General features: G+C 35.2%; 1 protein-coding gene and 1 long non-coding RNA gene across 2 annotated transcripts in view; one reads left to right on the top strand and one right to left on the bottom strand.

The window, feature by feature from the left end:
• Positions 1-18,584, bottom strand: part of LOC114937066 (uncharacterized) — a 201,750-nt gene that overhangs the window by 153,652 nt on the left and 29,514 nt on the right. The window lies entirely within an intron of this gene.
• LOC114937065 (neurotrimin) overlaps positions 1-18,584 on the top strand; it is a 126,450-nt gene that overhangs the window by 7,361 nt on the left and 100,505 nt on the right. The window lies entirely within an intron of this gene.

Here is an 18,584-nt window from a genome sequence, read left to right on the forward strand (position 1 = left end):
TGGCTATGCGCATACAAGTGGATTGCCTGGAGCAATACTAAAAATCGGCGCGATTTCATGCGCGATCAAATCCTCCAGTGGGAAATGCGCTTTTTCCATTCAATTCTTCCATACATATATGGAATATATATATATATATATATATATATATATTTTTGCAGACTGCAGGAATCATTAACAAAAGCTATTATTTTATATAGATTTTTTCTTAAAAATATATTATTTAAAGTTTCGTACTTCAAATTCTATCAAATCCTCTTTGAGATTTTTATGCTCGGAAATTGAAATAAATTTTACCAGTATATGACCGCGAACTTTCGTAGCTGGCGGAAGTGAAAGGGGTGTCATATAAAATTCTTGATTGAATTCATGTTGCAGTCACGATTTGGATGAAAGTCGTTCTCTCGTTTAGAATGCAAATTAATATCTAAAATTAATAAAACGGAAACACGAAAATACCATTAAGCAATATTTATATTTGATCTATAAGTTAATGTACACCTCTCATATTATCATTTTAAATTGTTACAATAAATTTATTATTCTTACTTCTAGCCTCACTTTAATTCAGAGATACAAATCGGTATTATGTGTGAAAATTTATAAAAATGAGGAAAAAAAATAATGTACACGCATGAACGCACTACGAATTAATCCGATCCATTTATTTGCGTGACAAGTAACCGAAATTTTGTAAACGATACGATATTCCGAATAGATTGACCGAACGTTTCAATAAACTGTCAAACGTTTTGAAAACTTCGCGATGTCCATAGCCTGTAACTGCAACTACTGCAGATTTTCCATGCCCCACGGTGGATTAACTATCTGCAACTACTGTACGTTTTGTAACAAGCCCTAAGGCATAATGGCCATGGCATGTAACTGATACACACTTCCTACACTCGGATGTGTCAGCATGTTTGAATTTGAGAGATAAACCTTGTAATTCTTACTGTCTCGTCAAAGGTTTCCGCGATGTTGTTGCATTCTAACTAACATGTAACAGAAACTCATCTCACAATCAGTTTTGTCGGAAATCTCAAATACAGTAGATGTGATAATTCGACAATTTGCAAATAATTTTTAATTTATCGTTGTTATAATTTTTAATCGAGATTATTAGATATATTTATGGACAATTATTATAATATATTTTTATCATGTTTTTGATAACATAACAAATATATTGATTTATTAAAAGTAATTGGTAGAAGCTAGATATAACCTTTGTATTAGTTTCCATCTATATTCCAGACGGATGTACATTTCGTATGGCTTAGTGTACAAACAACGTTATTGGTCTTCGTTGTGTACGCAAATGGCAAACTCAAACACAACCTTTACATCTCATACATAACCGTTCTTCGCCCGTGTTTGAAACTCGAAGGGTAGCCTCTGCTACCCGATGAAGTTTGTGGAGATTGGTTCGTGTTTATGTTAATTAGCGCTGTCGCGCTATACATAGACAGTACTTACACACACTCTCTCTTTGTTTAAAACAATAATATTATATTGTTAATATTGAAAATTACATAAAAAGCGAGTCTACGAGGTAATATTAATAATATTCTGGAAATGTCTATACGCGTAGGAAGAGAAAGCTTCGAGATTATCGAAATAAACTTTCCCGCCTGTGGATTTTAATATACCATAATAGCACAATTTCAATATATGCATTTACATTAAAATGTTTATTTAAATCAAAATGTTCTTAAATTATATAAAAATAAGCGATAAGCAGCTAAATTAAATGTTTGTCACTTTTCATAAAAATACAACGAAAATGCAAGAATTTCTCGTCGATATTTTATAAAGTTGACTTCATCCGCGATGTATGAACATTATAGACATCGTTATGTTAGCCAACGCCGCAATTGAAACATTTTCGTAATAATCCTCTTAGTCCGACCTGGATTAAGCTTGAACCTCGTGGTTGCTCTTCAGCGCGCTGTCAAATGCAAATACCGCGTGTTCCAACGTCGATGCGGAATTGCCATGGTATACGAGAAATCGGGTCAACGAACAAGTACGTACGTTTAATTTTTAAGGTGGAAATTTTTGGTACCGTGCGATAAAAATATCAACAACTCAGTGGAGATTGAATTTGCAATTTCATCGTAAATATCGTAAATAAAAATGAAAGTATTAAAGAGCGAAACATTTGCTCATTTTTTGAGCAACAAGTATATATTTGGATTTCTTAATGCTTACAAGCGCAAGATGTCATGTTTTTATGTGTCTTTCGCGAGACTTTATTAAACTAATCCCTCTCGCCTGATCTATCAGACAATTCGTAATGTCGATACGACGCCGAATATATATCAGATTAGATATTAATGTTTTTTCACCAAGGTTTTCTCATGATACGATACTCGCAACGTGAAATAAATCCATTTAGTAATCCGATTATCTAGAAAACCCGTTTATATTGCTGCTGCTATTTTTAATTTATATTTCTCGTACCACACTGTGCGCTCTAAGAGCAATATTTCTTTTCACAGCTTACGGAACGCCAGAACACGTTATCCTCGCGATATCCTCACGCGATTTGGTTTATTTTATTATTTATGGCTTTTATTCGTCAGAGAGAGACCGACATATACACGCTGATGCGTTCAAATATATTCGATATCGTCATATTTCCCCTTGACAAGAACTAATATTCGACGCTTTAACAAATTAATCATCGAATATCGACATCAGAGAACGTATCGCTTTGTCTGACAAATCAGTGACAAATCAAATTGTATTTTTTATCGCAAAATAAATTGCTCTTATGACTATGTGTGTTTATAAACTCGCGATCATACGTATCCGCGCGTATGTTTATTTTATTTGTACTTGTTTCAAATAATTTTTATCGAGGACACTGAATAACGTATCCGTTTTTTTCGCATCAATGCATGCTGATTTTAAACAGATGTAAATCGCGTAAATCGAGAAGAAAAAATTATTTATCGAATATTGGTTGCGTATATCGGAGGAAAAGAAGTGTGGGAGAAAGAGAGAAAGAGAGAGAGAGAGAGAGAGAAAGGAAGAGAAATAATGGATGGAATATTATATCGTGATAGCAAGTCGTGAGCGGAACAGGAAACGATGCGAAGACGCGCAGCAGCCGCGCTGGAAAGGATAACGATGAAGGGAGAAACGCGAGAGTGTCATTGAGCGTGTTTAATAACGCTAATTGCAGCTCTCTTCCTCCTCAGCTAGCATTTACAATACAGTTCTGTCCAGCACGTGGATTCCGGTACGTGGTTCGTTACATGCAACGCTCGAGTTTACATGCATGCTAACGATCATGTAAATGTACGCGTAAATCGGATATATGAATCGCCCTCTAACTCTCATGGAGAATGTTTTCTGCTTGCTAAGAATAACTGAACGATTTGTTAAATTGTACGCGGCTTTATGCCAGTAATTATACTATTTATAATTTACTGCGCCAAGACGCGTGTAATCTATTTTTAATTATATCCTATCGCTAACGTTATATATGTTTAGCAATTTGAAGACAAGTCCGAAGTTGTACTAATGATATTGTAAATGAGAATTTAAGTAAAGTGAATTTTATGTAGCATTAACGTACTTTAATATATTCGTGCTGTTAAAATATTGAAAGAATATTTTGCAATTAATTTTATACACATATTACATATCATTATGTATTTATTAGGATATCATGTTTCATGAATTATGATTTTTAAATTATTAATAAATATAAATGAATAATTTCAATTTAATAAAGATAACGTTATGTTTTCATTTACATGTTCTCTTTTACAGATTATGAATTCAATACATAGTGTTTATATCTTAAATTTGCCATTTCGATTCTATACAAAATTGATTTTCTGATTCTAAAATAACACGCTATATATTAAATTAAAATATTAATTAGTAAGAATATACTTTCTCTCCTCTCTCCTTTTTTCTCTCTAATATATTGCCGCGCGTCCATGATTTCATAATCTAGTTACTACCAAAGTAATGCGAACGCGGCTACTGAACAAAGGAAAATAATTAATCGAATCATTGTAAGCATAATTAAGTTTTTCATTAATTTCAAAATGAAAACAGTATTAATAAATTAGATCTATAGGGTATCTATCAAGGCTCGCTAAAGCATTGTATCGTTACAAAGCTATCAAATCGCACAGCACGTCGTATTCTTTTTTAATTTAATTTTTCAAATTAAGTTTTAACGTACAATGACACCTAAACGTCAACAATGACATTCTACGTCTATTACAAATATGCCTTTTGTATTAAATAGAATGTGTCTAAAAGTAAAATTTGTACGAAAAAAAATCAATATGATCATAATAAAAAATCAATTTAAATTATAAAAAAATTCTTTAAAAAAATATAAATAATATTATATTTAACGCGGAATATATTACGGGATGTATATACTGATCAATTAACTTTAAGCATCAATGTTTAAAGCGCAGGAATTCAAAATGAACAATTATAATATAATTAAATCTGTTACGTAATTACACTTTATTAACAGTTACTTTTGCGGAAATTAATAATTAACGTGAAATGAAATTGAATTGGTCATCTCATGGATCGCTAATATTCATATTGAAACACTAGAAATTACAACTTGAGTTATTAAATAATATCTCGTTTTATTGCATGTGAACTTTGTGTGTGCTGTGCGTCATAATTTATAGAAAATCTTGCATTATATATATGGTTTGCGCAGAAATCTGTTAATTTTTAGTTGAGCTATTAAAATATTCATTCACGGGTCAACAATCAGCCCCTTTTAACGAGAGTTTAAAATGATCAGGAGATATGCTGTTTCATGATTCTTGCAAGACGAGAGGGAGTCTTCTCCGAAGGATATAATCTTTGCTATCACAGTGATAGTAGCGCGTATTGAATGAATTATTGTGTTCCCAATTGACGGCAAGTTTTGTAATTGAATTTCGCCAATCGACCGACGTTGCACGCGCGTCGGTGCTCCAAGGAACAGGCCGTCGTCGGAGTTATCTTCTAGCTGCGAGTTATCGCACGACTCATCGAGCCGTAGACAGCTTAATTAGATTTCAACCTCTCTCTCTCTCCTTCTCTCCCGTCCTGCTTTCTGTCTCTCTTTTTCAACGACAAAATACTGCATCCTGCATATTGCCTAGCAGGACGACATCAATATCGCACATATATGCATGCTTCAGGAATTAATTCCGATTCCCTTAAAATCTGGATAATTTATATTCAGCAAGTTATATAAACTTATGCCCGACACTCTCTGTCGCGGGTAACTGAATTACTATAATTGAATTCGAATAGTTTACTGTTCCTCGTAGCAAATTTGACTACCGCTATTAAACAATATGATCACTTTGAAACCGTTATTGAAACCTTACGGATCAAATGTTTCGTCAAGTTTTTTCACTTTCTTGAATAATTGCTTATATTACATGTTTGGTGTGATAAATAGATATCCGTCTATTCTTACAATTATCCGAACAAACGAAAGTGTGTCCTAGAAAGACGGCAAACGATGCGGGGGAAAAGACATTTTTCTTACAATGTTATCTCGGGGCACGAACGTTTATTAAATTAGGTCCATTAGCCGGTGTGAAGTTTCGTGTTTTACCTCGCGTGCGTTGCACTCCGACACCGCGTTAAAGAGGGGATATCTAAAGTTGTTATAAAAATAAAACAACACATTATGAATTCGTGCGGCAAACAAATTAAGCACGCAGATATCTCAAACAATTTTTTCCCATTATTTCACTCCATTTTACTTTTGCCTGCATTTTTATCGTCATTAACATGCCGTTATATATTTTTTAATAAGCAACCATTAAAATATTAAAAAAACTACATTCTCCAATTAATTTCAAGTAGAGTTTACTTTGATAAAATTTTAATTTAAGGTTTAGTTCTAAAGATACATGATGACATAAATTGGGAACATCCAAAAAATGAAGGTCTCTCTCGACATTTTTGCCGAGGAAAAATCATTTTTTCAAATAACGACACTTTATGTCAAACATCTTGTATACATTTAAAGATAAAAAGAACTACCTTTATTTAGGCGTCAAGACATTGTTCCCATCAATTTGATCAGTGTTAGGTGTAAAGTTTGCAACAGGTATAACGTGCGGTGTCACGTCGACATGTCCGGCATGTCCGCGTCATGTGACGGGCCAGCTTTGCATCCAATTGGCGATTACAGAGAGTGGAATTGCAAAATGTACTACATCGGGACCGTGCGTACCGTTCATTAGTAATGGATCTGGTTTGTTCTGTAAAACTGATTTAATTAGCGGGAATGCGTTTCGAATCAGCGGTTTTCCGTGTCATGGTGCGTTGCCACCCGTTGCCAACGACGAGAGAGAGAGAGAGAGAGGTGGACGAGAGTTTCTACAAATGTAAACGTACAGCGGAACAGAATTTTGTGACTGCACTTCAACATTTCGCGATTGTCGCGACACATAAATCTGGCGTGTTTCGTAAGTGAAACGCGACATTTCGGGGGATAAGTTAAATATAGCGACGTGAAACGTTAGCGATTTGTGCTGCTTTCCGTTGAAAGCTGGCGAGGCAAAATTTATACGGGTAATATAACCTTTCCGTGTGCGTCGTTCGAAGTAAAAATGCATCTTATTGTAAAGTCTGCGAGTCTTGCATGTTGTTCAATCCCCTAGTGGCAGATCGTATAAGTCTGCGACCTGTTGCACTATAACCATGGTATTCTTTTATAATGGATGCGATATAATATGTAGAAAATAAACTGGACTACACTTTCTCATAAAAAAAAAGAACACTTTTCACTCTCCTTCGCATTTATACATTAAAGATTCACAATATCTAAGCGCGCGATTCTATTTTTGCGCGCGAAGGAACTTTACTCTCTTCGACATTAAATTGTTAATCCAATAATGCAAATATTCAATATCGACGTCTTAGACGTCGCAGATTGAATAATTCATTACAGAAATATCATTATCGCGCACAGCTTATTATCTGCGAGTGCATTTCTAAATAGAGCACGGAAATGCACGATTCGCGTGTGATGCATTGCGGTTGAGCTGGCCGCACTACGAGGGAAACGCGAACTTTCCTTCTCCGCAAGTACGACGGCTACACAGCCATACATCCTCGAGCAGAGGGAGAGAATAAAACTAATTTCGAATAATTATTCATTATTTTAATTCAAGCCGCCGACTGATTTTAATTATGGGCTGACAAGAAACTGACGAACTTCTAATTACTTCCAAAGCGGGTAATCCGATCTGCGAGAAATATAAGACGACAGAATGGTCGCTGTCATGACCGACTCTGGCAAGGGAGAGATTTCTTAAGCGACGCGAGAGACGAAAGAGAGAAAAAAGAGAAAGAGAAAATAAACTGTAGCGTGACTGTGCAGTTGCATGTGGCGTCTCGACCACCTGGAGCAAAATTATATGCGCGGTATAGGCGACGGAAAGGTCAGAAGAATTAAACTTGGAAAAATCCTGTGTTTCTTCCTCGCTAAACTTTATGAAAGATTTATACAATTATATCTTATTAATATTCTGCATTAAAACTTTCAAATTGTCATATTTTTATTGTTCGTTACGTAAGCTCTTGCAACGTATTTTTTTCTTCTCTTCGATAATATTTTTAAAACTTTATTTTTTCAGAAAATATGTATTTGATCGATATTATTCTATTACTATTTTTTCTATTTAATTTTCGATAGATTCTTCAAAATTGTGAGATTATTTTAACAAACAAATATTTATCAATTATTATTGGTACTCTGTTATAAATTTAATAAAAAAGAAAGAGAGAGAGAAAGTTATGAATCTTTATATATCATATATATCTGGATTAATTTCGTACTAATAGAAAGCAATGCAACGATATCTAAAAGAAAAGAGATTAAGGGAACTCGTTAGTTGTGAATTACGTGCTGAACGATTCGATTTTAACGAGTTTAAGGGCATCGGAAGCGGGATAGGCCCTTGGCCCGTAGTTAGAATCTCGAAATAACAGCGTTGGAGGTAAGAACGATGTAGAGAAGCGTCGTAACATTGCGAGCGAAGGCATCCGAGGAAGCGGCTGAGATCGGCGGGAGAGAGTCAAGAACTTTCGAGCAAGAAAACGTATAAAGAAGTTTCAAAGAGGAAAACTCGAAAGGATCGCATCGATGGTTCGCGGGACGTTCTAATAGAAGTAGGCGAAAACGCGCGCGAGAGAAACTCGGATAGAAATCGAGTAAAAAGATCAAGGAAGAAAAGTGAAACAGAAAAATAGCATGGACAAGTACCAATGATAGCCGAAGAAGCTCCGAAATGTCGATTCTACTAGAATTACGATAATACATTGTGGCTTTCGTGATTTTTCCGCACGTGCCGTCTTCACGATTTTACCTTATTTCCATATAATTTATATAATTTATATATAATTTCATATAATTTATATTTCATATAATTTCATATAATTTATATTATATAAGTATACCTTGCTTTAATTAATTTATAGAAAAATTACTGTAAGAAAATTGAGAAATCGTTCACATGTAATCTCGGTTTCTTAATTTGTGTAACAATCCTTTATACGTGAGATTGCGAGACTGATTTATTTCAAATTAAATCAGAAACAAGCTAAAGAGCATGACCGCCTCTCGAAACAACTCGCAATAATCGTTGAGAACAATAGGCTCAAGTATTTATAACGACTTCACGAGTGCAGTGTCTGCTACGCTTTACAAACTTGCTAAGCACTCCATGTCCAATAACTGACTGTGAATCGATATGAAGGAATACGACTGAAAGTCGCGAAAATATGACGAGTCATATATGATGTCGTTTGCATGTTATTGAATTTTTCTTTTATACGATGTATACGTATATGATTCAACTGGAGGTATTTCATATAAAGAATATATCATAGCAAAATTTGTAAATTAGAAATATAAAAAAATGGTATGCGTGTATACGTGTGCGTGAATTCAAATAAAATATATATTTTTGCTCGTATAATAAGCACACATTATAATCATATATAAATGTATAATTTTATAAAACTGTAAAGCGTAGAACTCTGCTTGAGATATTAAATGATATGAAATGCAAAAATGAAAGACAAAGTATCTTAAAAGCGAGAGTTGTACACGAGCCATTTCACAAAGTCGATCTGCGTGTTTGTAGGAATTGCAAGATCTCAACTTTTACCTGAAACGAACCAACGTAACTTTGAAGTTATGCAGTCGATTATGAAATTCTCGTGATGCATCTATTTGAGTACAACACCCGCGAAAACGTGTTCTTCCGCAACTTCTTCTGCATTCCATGAAATTATTTAACCGAATCAAAGAATTTAACTTCCAGCTTTTAGTACTCCGGAGAAAATTTACGCCACGATAAATTGATACGAAATTTATCAACAAATATTATGCTCGTACAAAGAGAAATGAATATTCATAGTTTTACGATGTAGTTATTCCTTTATGTTTGATATCTAAGCTGGTTCGAATTAAGCTGAAGCCAAGCCGGATTAGAGTCAAAGTTGAGCTTAAATATGTAGCTTACCTAACTTATCTATAACTCTAGTTTAATTCAAATTCAACTTCTAACCTGGTTTAGATCTGCTAGATGGACTCTGACGATCAATATCTCGCAAGAGAGTATATGTCTAATTTTTTTAAAGCAATATACAGCTAGTGAATTATATATATTTTCGAATTAATGTATTAAATAATTTTGCAAATATGTATAATAATTTACAATGTAGTTTAAATTAATAATAATTATAGTATGTGCATGCGAAAAGAGATAAATCAATACGGTATTATCCGAAATGGAATAATTTCGACAATGTCGAAATAATTTTGCACGAAAAGCGGATCATGCGAAGAGATATTGATGAGAAACGGTATACACGTCGTATTAGTCGGTGAATACTGGTATAGATATAGAAAAGCTTTTGGCTATACAACGAGTAAACCATCTTACATTCTTTTCGAGACTTGTATATCGAACTTGAACGCGGTCTCCGCTCGTTCGAGCGTGTCCGTTGAAATTCTTCGACATACTCCTTCTTCCGTCTTACTAGAAAAACCGGACGCTGGTCGATTTATCGCCGACATATACCCTCCTAAACAGAGACGTTTGGGGAAACATTCGCGGTTTGTTGCGCACAAAACATCTGATGCGCACACGATATACAATGCGTGCAATGAGGAATAAATGCTCGAGTACCGGCTTACGATGATACGTGCATTGATTGCGAGTTTTTACAATTCAGAAAAATATAATTCAGCATATTCGAATAGCGGGATCCTCGAAAAATATTTTACTGTTTTAATTATGTTGTATTATTATGCAAGAAGAAGAGAAGGATTAATAAATTATTTTTTAACAACGCAATTTATGAAAAAAAAATCCTTTTTTAAACTCTGCAATAATTTAAATAGCGTGATGTAATACATGAGAAAAAAAAATAAATAGCAAGTATGTACTTGTGTAGGTATCGTAAAACAATCAATCAAATCCACGTAAAGGAAACGCAAAAGGCGAAAAATTAAGTGTCCAACCGCGAGAGATCGATGTGTTACTCTTGACATTTATAAATAGTTCTAGATATACAGCGTTTATAGCTCCCTTAAAAGCTCTCGGCATACATCTATTGACTTGCCAAACAAAAGGACTTTCGAGGATCCTCCATTTCAACACAAATTTTTCGCAGAGTAATCGTTAAATGCACCCTTTTCCGTCGCGATGTACATGAGATTATGCATAAATAAATGTAGTTTAAAATCAGAATTACACAAATTCCATTATTAATTCTAAGAGTTACGATTGTCTCGTTAATGTGAAGAAAAATTTGTTTTTGAAAGGCACAATTTATGTTAAATTCTATATATTTTGTCGGCAAATCGCCGCATACATATCGCGGACATTCTCAAAAATGTTATTACGGACATATTCCAGCTGCTACCTCAGATCGATAAACCAATACGTGTCTAGTCGCTGCAACAACAGCGGACTTCTACACGTCAGTTTAAGATTTAGACCCATACGGTCGGATAAACATCGAACATCGCTTTATACGTTCGGCAAGACTGTGATAAAAAACGAAGAAGACCGGTAACGACTACATTTTCCCGTTGTACTTGTTGGCAGAACGCGACATTGTCGATAGGAGAAGCTTAGGGGATGCTCTCTGCTGCGTTTCCTACAAACATATTTTCCTCGCAAGAGGAGCCATCGACATCCAGCTTTAATCGTTCGTAAGAAATGGATATGCGCGAGAAGGAAGGAAAAAGTATCGAATCAAGGAAGTCTCTGTAATGTCCTACCTAACTGTTAGGAGTTCAAAAGCGCGATCGTCGAGAACTGGAAAGTCTATTTTTATTCCGCGGAAAATTAGCCAGCTCGAAAATGGTATTGTTTCGCTCACGAGTTGCGCAAGAAATTCTACATTGATTTTTATAAATAGATTATAATTTTAATTTTACGTTTCCTGCTACTCATATATAATGTATTGTTTCATTCATACTTTCCTCGCAAGAGAGCTAAAGATTTCAATTATTAATATATCATTAGCAGCTCTTTTTCTAACAAGATAATACAATGCAATCCATCACAGGATTAACCTAGATGTCCAACTGGCAAAAGAATCTCAGAAACGGCAAAAAGACACAAAATAAAATAACACTGTAAATCTTCATCAGCGAGCTGGGGAAGGAAACGCGGAAACGTGACAAGATTGCGCGCTAAAACAATACAAATTATCATACACTTTAGTCGGCCGCGTAAACCCGCGTAAAGAGAACCGCTGAACGCTTTTACAAGAGTTGCCACTTGGCAACCCCGAGGCTGCTGATAATAAAAAAGAGTATCGCACGTGGCGCATATTTCTAAATGGAATCAGGCTGATTCCAGGTAGCAGCGTGAAACGACAAGCTCCCGCGGGTATTAAGGCTGCCTTTTCGAAAGCGAGCGCCCGCGTTGTTGCAGCTTTATATATATATATATATATATATAAAGCTATATATATATAAAGATATATATATATATATATCTCCGGCAGCCTCTTTTCCAGGTGGATTACCAAAGTCTTATGCTCTTATCTCAGCAAACGCCGTGCGCCGGAGACACGAAAGAGATTTCCACGCTGATCGAAAGTACAAGCGACTTCCATCCCGAATCGTTCTCGTTACTTCTCCGCTCCAGAATGCTACGCGCAAGATGGCCAGCCAATAGTCACGGGAATCTGGAGGCAGATAAGTACTAGTGGACGAAGCGGGGCGAAAGTCCAGCTCGAAATTTAAGTTGCGAGCGACGATTATCTGAAGGCAGCTAGTTCTGGGACTTTCCCGGGAAATACTTCGAGATATTCCACTTTCTTCCGCGTAGCTCGCGTTAATAGAACAACAAATAAAGAGATTAATGAGAGAGAAGCTCGAGTGTAAAACAATTCGATCCGTAACTTTACTTAAAGATTCAATATAGATGTAGATTGATAAACATTTATTTCGTTTTATTTGCCGAACGCTCGTTAACAAAATTGTGTGCTTATTTGTTTAAAAAGAATATACGTCTCTTTTTTTATATAAATTAACGAGATGTGTCAAGTCAAATGCCAACACGAATTTGTATGTTGAATTGAGTCGCGTATTAATCTGAAATGTTGATTCAAAACGAGAATTTCATTAAATTGCACAAGTATCAAAGTTTCTACACATGCAAAGTTGGACACCGACAGACACGGTTGGATTCTGAACCGTTGCACTCTATCTATCTCGTGCCGGTCTGAAGGTCCGTATTTGGGAGATAAAACAAGCCAATTCCGAGGTAATGATACGGAAGACCATGGTCGTTGGATAATTTGTATTGTTCTTCGAGATAACTCGTTTATTATAGACGACTATAGCGGACGTTGCACTTACTCTTACGTACAGCCAGAATCTTGTAAACACGAGAGTATGCTGCCAATTTTACGGCAGCTCTCTCTCTCTCTCTCGTGCTCGTCTACATCGGCAAAGTTACCTTCTTTAATGCGTAATCTAATGATAATTGAAGAAAAATCTCTGAAAAAAGTCCACCGTTCGTCTCTATCTTCTTTATAATGCTTTAGTTTGGTCAGCGGAAACCTGAGAAATGGCAATACTTAATAAAATAAATGTACCGATTATGGGACATTAATTTCTTTAAGCTTTAAATCTCGGTTCATGCAATTCTATGGCTCATGTAATTCTTTCATGCTACGAGATAATATAGTAATACTGCTTGACAAAAATATCTGAGTAATTTGCATATACTTTTCTTTTTCTCTTACTATATCTCTCTGATTTTTTTTCTCTTTCTTTTAAATAAATACATTATTTTTTTAAAGAAATGTTGTGTAGATCTCTTTCATAAAATCATTGTAATAATTTTGATGATGAGACTAATTTTTATGATAAACTTTACGTATCGTAAAGTGTGAAAAGAGGGAAAAAGTGTCTATAGTATAACTATTTTCATAACCTCTAGTATATTTTTCTACTGATCTAGTATATACAATATTTTATGACCTCATGTGAATCTTTTATATTAAAAATGCACGAGATTTCTTTCTCATTTATTGTTGTTGGCTATTCTAAAAAAATCTTGAGCCGAACTTTCTCTCCATAGAATATAATGCCACAGGCCAAGCTGCAAGTTGTACCGTAGACTTTATTCCGAGCTACCGTCGACGCGCTCAAAGAAAGCCTCGAAAAAGAATTTCCGTATACATAGATGTGTTTTGCTTCTTTCATCCGATGCGCATTTTTATATCTCCATCCTTTGCATACGGGAGACTCCGTATATTCAGAAGAAAATGGAACAGTACGCTCGCTCTCTTTCTTTCTCTTCTCATAAAATACATTTTCTTAAATAAATTCATCCTAGCATCGCGCAAACGCGACTCAGTTTTCCAGCATTGTTAATAATTAAAAGATATTACTTCGCGTATTATTTTTAAGCAAGTATAATTCTGCATATTATATAAACTCTATCGCGTGTCTGTAGTGTGGAAGTGATATTTTCTAGTATAAAAAAAAATTTGTTAAAAATCACGAGACACATGTAGTAGAGAGAAAAAAACAAGTTGCTTGCAATATAGTCGAAAAAGTTTTTTGACACATTCATCAATATTGTGAAACAATGCCACCATCTAGAAATAATTTGGTAACAATACCGTGAAATTAAACAAAACTCGAGACGCACTACAACATGTTACAATGTCCGTGTCAAATTACATTGGTTCTCTTCGATCTTTATACTTCTTTGTTTCTTCATGACACGATGACGTCTGAACAAAAAACGCATTTAACGAAAAAGTTGCTCTCTCTCTCTCTCTCTCATCCCGAATCTCGAACTACGTTTAAAATTTCCCAAAACGAGAAACGGGCGAGCGTTACGATCGACGGTCATTGTAATGGAAGAATTAGAGTGTCGACTCTTCGTTATTCCGAAACTCCATTCGCCTGGCCGAAATACGTTCGATTTAATTTTTTTTTCCTTCGTCCCTTCTCCCCCTCGTCACACTGTCGTCGAGTTGGGAGGCGAGCTGCCGAGAAGGCGGGGAACTTGTTGTAGAGAACTGGGATATACAGAGAACGGTTGCGGACGAGAGCGAGGGAATATTTCGATACATCCCAGTTCGACCGTAACGAAAAAAAAAAAAAAAAAAAAAAAAAAATTAAAAAAAAAAAGAAAAATAAAATGGAGGAAAATTGCGCGCGCGTGTCTCCCACGCGTAATAGGCAGGTGGTATTGGCCGAAATTCGACGATACGCGAAGCAGGCTTCGGTGATCATGCGCGCAAGAGGTAATTAAATCAAACGTACAATGCGTCGTACGTTCGAGCTGTAATCCGTTGCGATATACGCGGCATCGATTTATCGGCCGTCACTCGCCGCGGTCGTATTACGGATTCGTCGATCGAGATTGACTGTGTCGTAAAAAAAAAAAAAAAAAATATCAACGGTGAACAGATCCGAGGTTACGTCATATTTGTTGGTTTGGTAATCAATGCTCCTCTGTTCTCCATTCTCCGAGAATCGTCTCTCATATAATATAATAAATGAGATTTATAATTACAATAATATTTTGTTATAGAGGGTGAGTCGAGTTGAATTTAAAGCGAAGCCGATATGTAGTGAAAATATATATATATGCTCTGTTTCTATATTTGACTGTTCTGGTTCATTAAATTAAAATAACAGAAAGAAATTTGGCGGCGTTTATGATATTATTCTTTCCAGACCTGGTGTGTGAAAACACAATATGATACTGCTAATACTTTCTTCCGAATTGGAAAAATAATAATTGAAAGGATATATTTTCTCTGCTAATTCTATTTTTCTCCATTATGAATTTAATTGAGAGAAAATTCAGTAAACTTATAGATAAATTTTGCATGTATACGTTACGCAGCAGCTGCTCTACGTTGTGATCCTAAAGCAATTAGTTCAATAACATGGTACACTATAACCATCTCCGCCACTGGTAAATCGAGTTTCTCGTCGAGCTGGCGCTTGTCGATAACGTTATTGTGTTATATGTATTCTAATTGTGAGGAACAAAGCTAGTCACAGTCGAAAAAGTAATTTGCGCCTGTCTGATAATCTATAATCTATCATTTGTATCATTATTAAAAATTTCAACATCAAAATTTATCCAACTATTATGCCAGCATAAATTAACGTTTATTCTCACGTTATCTCACAGATAGTATTTACAATAATTGATTTTAAATTATACTCAGCTTCAAGTTGATTAACTTTTTTCTTATAAAGATTATGTATAAGTTGTACGTAAAATTAAGTAATCAAATATGAAATAATTTGATCAAGTAGTGTACAAGTTACCTCTGCTGATTTCGCTCTTATGTTTTAAGAGATAATGGAAGATGCTGCAACAAATACTCCTGATCCGTTTGCAAGCACTGGATATTCGACTGTTACGTTATACGGATTATACGTGACGGATTCACGTTATGGTATCTCCTTTCGACCTACTTTTCAACCGTGCCATAGTAAATTTACTCTTCCAACAGCGAATCCGCGCACACGCTTCATCGCACATTTGGCAGTTTTCCCCTCTTCCTCCCTATATTTTATTCTCTTTTACTACTGTATTGTGACCATATTACGTGATACTGACCTACCTTATTTAGACGGAACAGCGCGATTGCTATTCAAGTTTTATTCTTTGCATCCGAGCAAGCGAATCTAAAGTGAGAGAGAAAGAGAAAAGAAAGAGAGAGAACAATTTATTTTTTCATCATTTATAAATGCGCCCTATATTCCAACCTTGCGTCGAAAATCAGAAATATTAATCACGGAAAGAAATTGATAATTCAAGAGATAAGAAATCCTCTCTGCAATTTTTCCTTCTACTTCTTATATCAATTTCTAATTATATGAACTGTCCATAATGTTAATTAATTCTAGTGCATCTTGCAATATTTCAATTATGTTACTTTTTATAATTGATTTTATTATAGCTGATAAAATTGCAAAAATTAAATAAATTTTGATTAAAAATTGGTAATTTCTTTACGATGCCACGATACTAGTGTTTTAACATATTTCCTCGCATCTGCGAGAGGCTCTTTTGCTAACTTTGGAGATTTCGATTTTCTACCCCAGCAATAGCATACGTGTTAGGAGAAAGTTTTATCGTCTTTCAATACACGTAGCCTCTCATCGACATACTCAAAGGAAGTGATTGTAGACTTGTCCCTTTCCCGATACTATCTTACAAAGTTCTTTCCGATCGTTTTTCTTTCAACAAGTAAGTTTTCGATCATAGTAGAATAGGCGAAATGTAATTGATCTTTTTATCCTTCTGCAAGGACAGTTTTTGCTTCGCGTAAACGTTGGTTTGGCAAAATGTAAATATACGTGACATTTACACGTTTCACATCGTATCAGATTAAAATTGCTGCGAGTACAGTAAACATACACCCGTAAATATGTCACAAAATTGTAGAAACATGATATTCTTTGTTAAACGTTATATTAAATGTAGGTATATCATTATGATAAGTGAGAGAGAGAGAGAGAAAAAAAGAGAAAGAGTAAATGAGTGAAAATTTAACATTAAAAATTTTATGACCCATAAATTATTTCAATGATTAAATTTACCGAGCAACTTCTCTCTAACTCATGAGTTATCAGAAAGTATACGTTATCATCATACTTTTTACGAAAAAAAAAAAAAAGAGTGTCACGTATATAAAGAAAAAGTAGGTGGCCAAAAGTAAAGCTCTCATACATAGATTCAATGCTACAGTCTTGCTAGATGAAATTCTTCGTGTCGAAGGCGGCTTCCAAGTTTGCCGTTTGTTTGTTAGCCACGGAAGTTCTCTTTTTCTCGCTTTCGTTTTTCCTCTTTCTTTCTTCGCTGACCGTTCTGGTGAAAGAAAACATGAAGTACGATGCTCTTATATCCGGATCGACCTAACCCTATCTTGTAACGTCAATATCAATTTACCGTGGATCCCCGCGAACTCCCATAGCGCGGAGATCGATCCTCACGTTTATATCGATTCTTGTAAAATAAGTTGAAGTTGAGCGACAGCTCGGAGTTTGCAAGAATCCAGCGTTAGTCGGGCAAACATTATTACGTTTCCGCGTAGAAATCCTACCATCACGCGGAGGTTTATCGTTTCGCTATTACTAGATACGTGCAATCCTTCATCCAAGACGATCTACGACTTAAGGCCAATATCGCAAGTTATTGGTTATTCACATGACACATGCGATATATGCCATGCGGATATCAAGAGCCTTAGTAGAAACCTCAACAGACAGCGATTATGTATGCATATGGGTTTTACGAGTGAACATTTAACCGTCTAGTGAATATCCGGTATTAATTGAAAATGAGACGTAGATAATAGCTGACAAGAAAGATCGCCACTGTTGAAACAGATCCAGTGAGAGATTAACGAGAAATCGATAATGATTGTCTACCAGTGTTATCCTTCAAAGTAAAGCGCTGAAAAGTATCTTCAATTTTTACGTATGACTTTAACAACTTGATCGCTTACCTCGATAATTATCGATGCAAAATCATTTTTATATCCACCATTTTTATAATCAGCATTAAATATTTTAGCACAAGTTCAAAGAAAATTTAAAAGCAACTCTTAATAATATATGAAGCAGGTATTGCGCATTTCTTAAAAAAGAATTATATATATACACGGATGAGGTGTATATATATCTCGTTATATATTCGTTTTATAGATCGCGTTAGAAATAATTTATAACCGCGCGTGCTATATCTGTTGCATATAATATATAAAACTGTGGAATCCGTAAACGGACATCTATAATATTCATACGCGCATCGTGAATATCTGGCGAGTATCATATGTGAAACCGCAATTATGTTTAGAATTTAATGGATTTTCCCGTAATGTATATTCACGTACAAAGGTTCATACATAGTCGGAATGTGCAGTTAGCGGTATAAGCGGTTCGTCGTTTCTCTCAGTTCCTGTCGGAACAATGGAGCGTGTATACCTAAATCTAAGAACCAAGAGAACAAAAGGACACTTATGGCGGCAAGATCTCACACCAAGGATGGTTG

This window comes from Nylanderia fulva, unplaced genomic scaffold (genome assembly GCF_048542155.1).
Source record: "Nylanderia fulva isolate GAGA-0341 unplaced genomic scaffold, ASM4854215v1 Scaffold2, whole genome shotgun sequence".
Classification (NCBI taxonomy): Eukaryota; Metazoa; Arthropoda; class Insecta; order Hymenoptera; family Formicidae; genus Nylanderia; species Nylanderia fulva.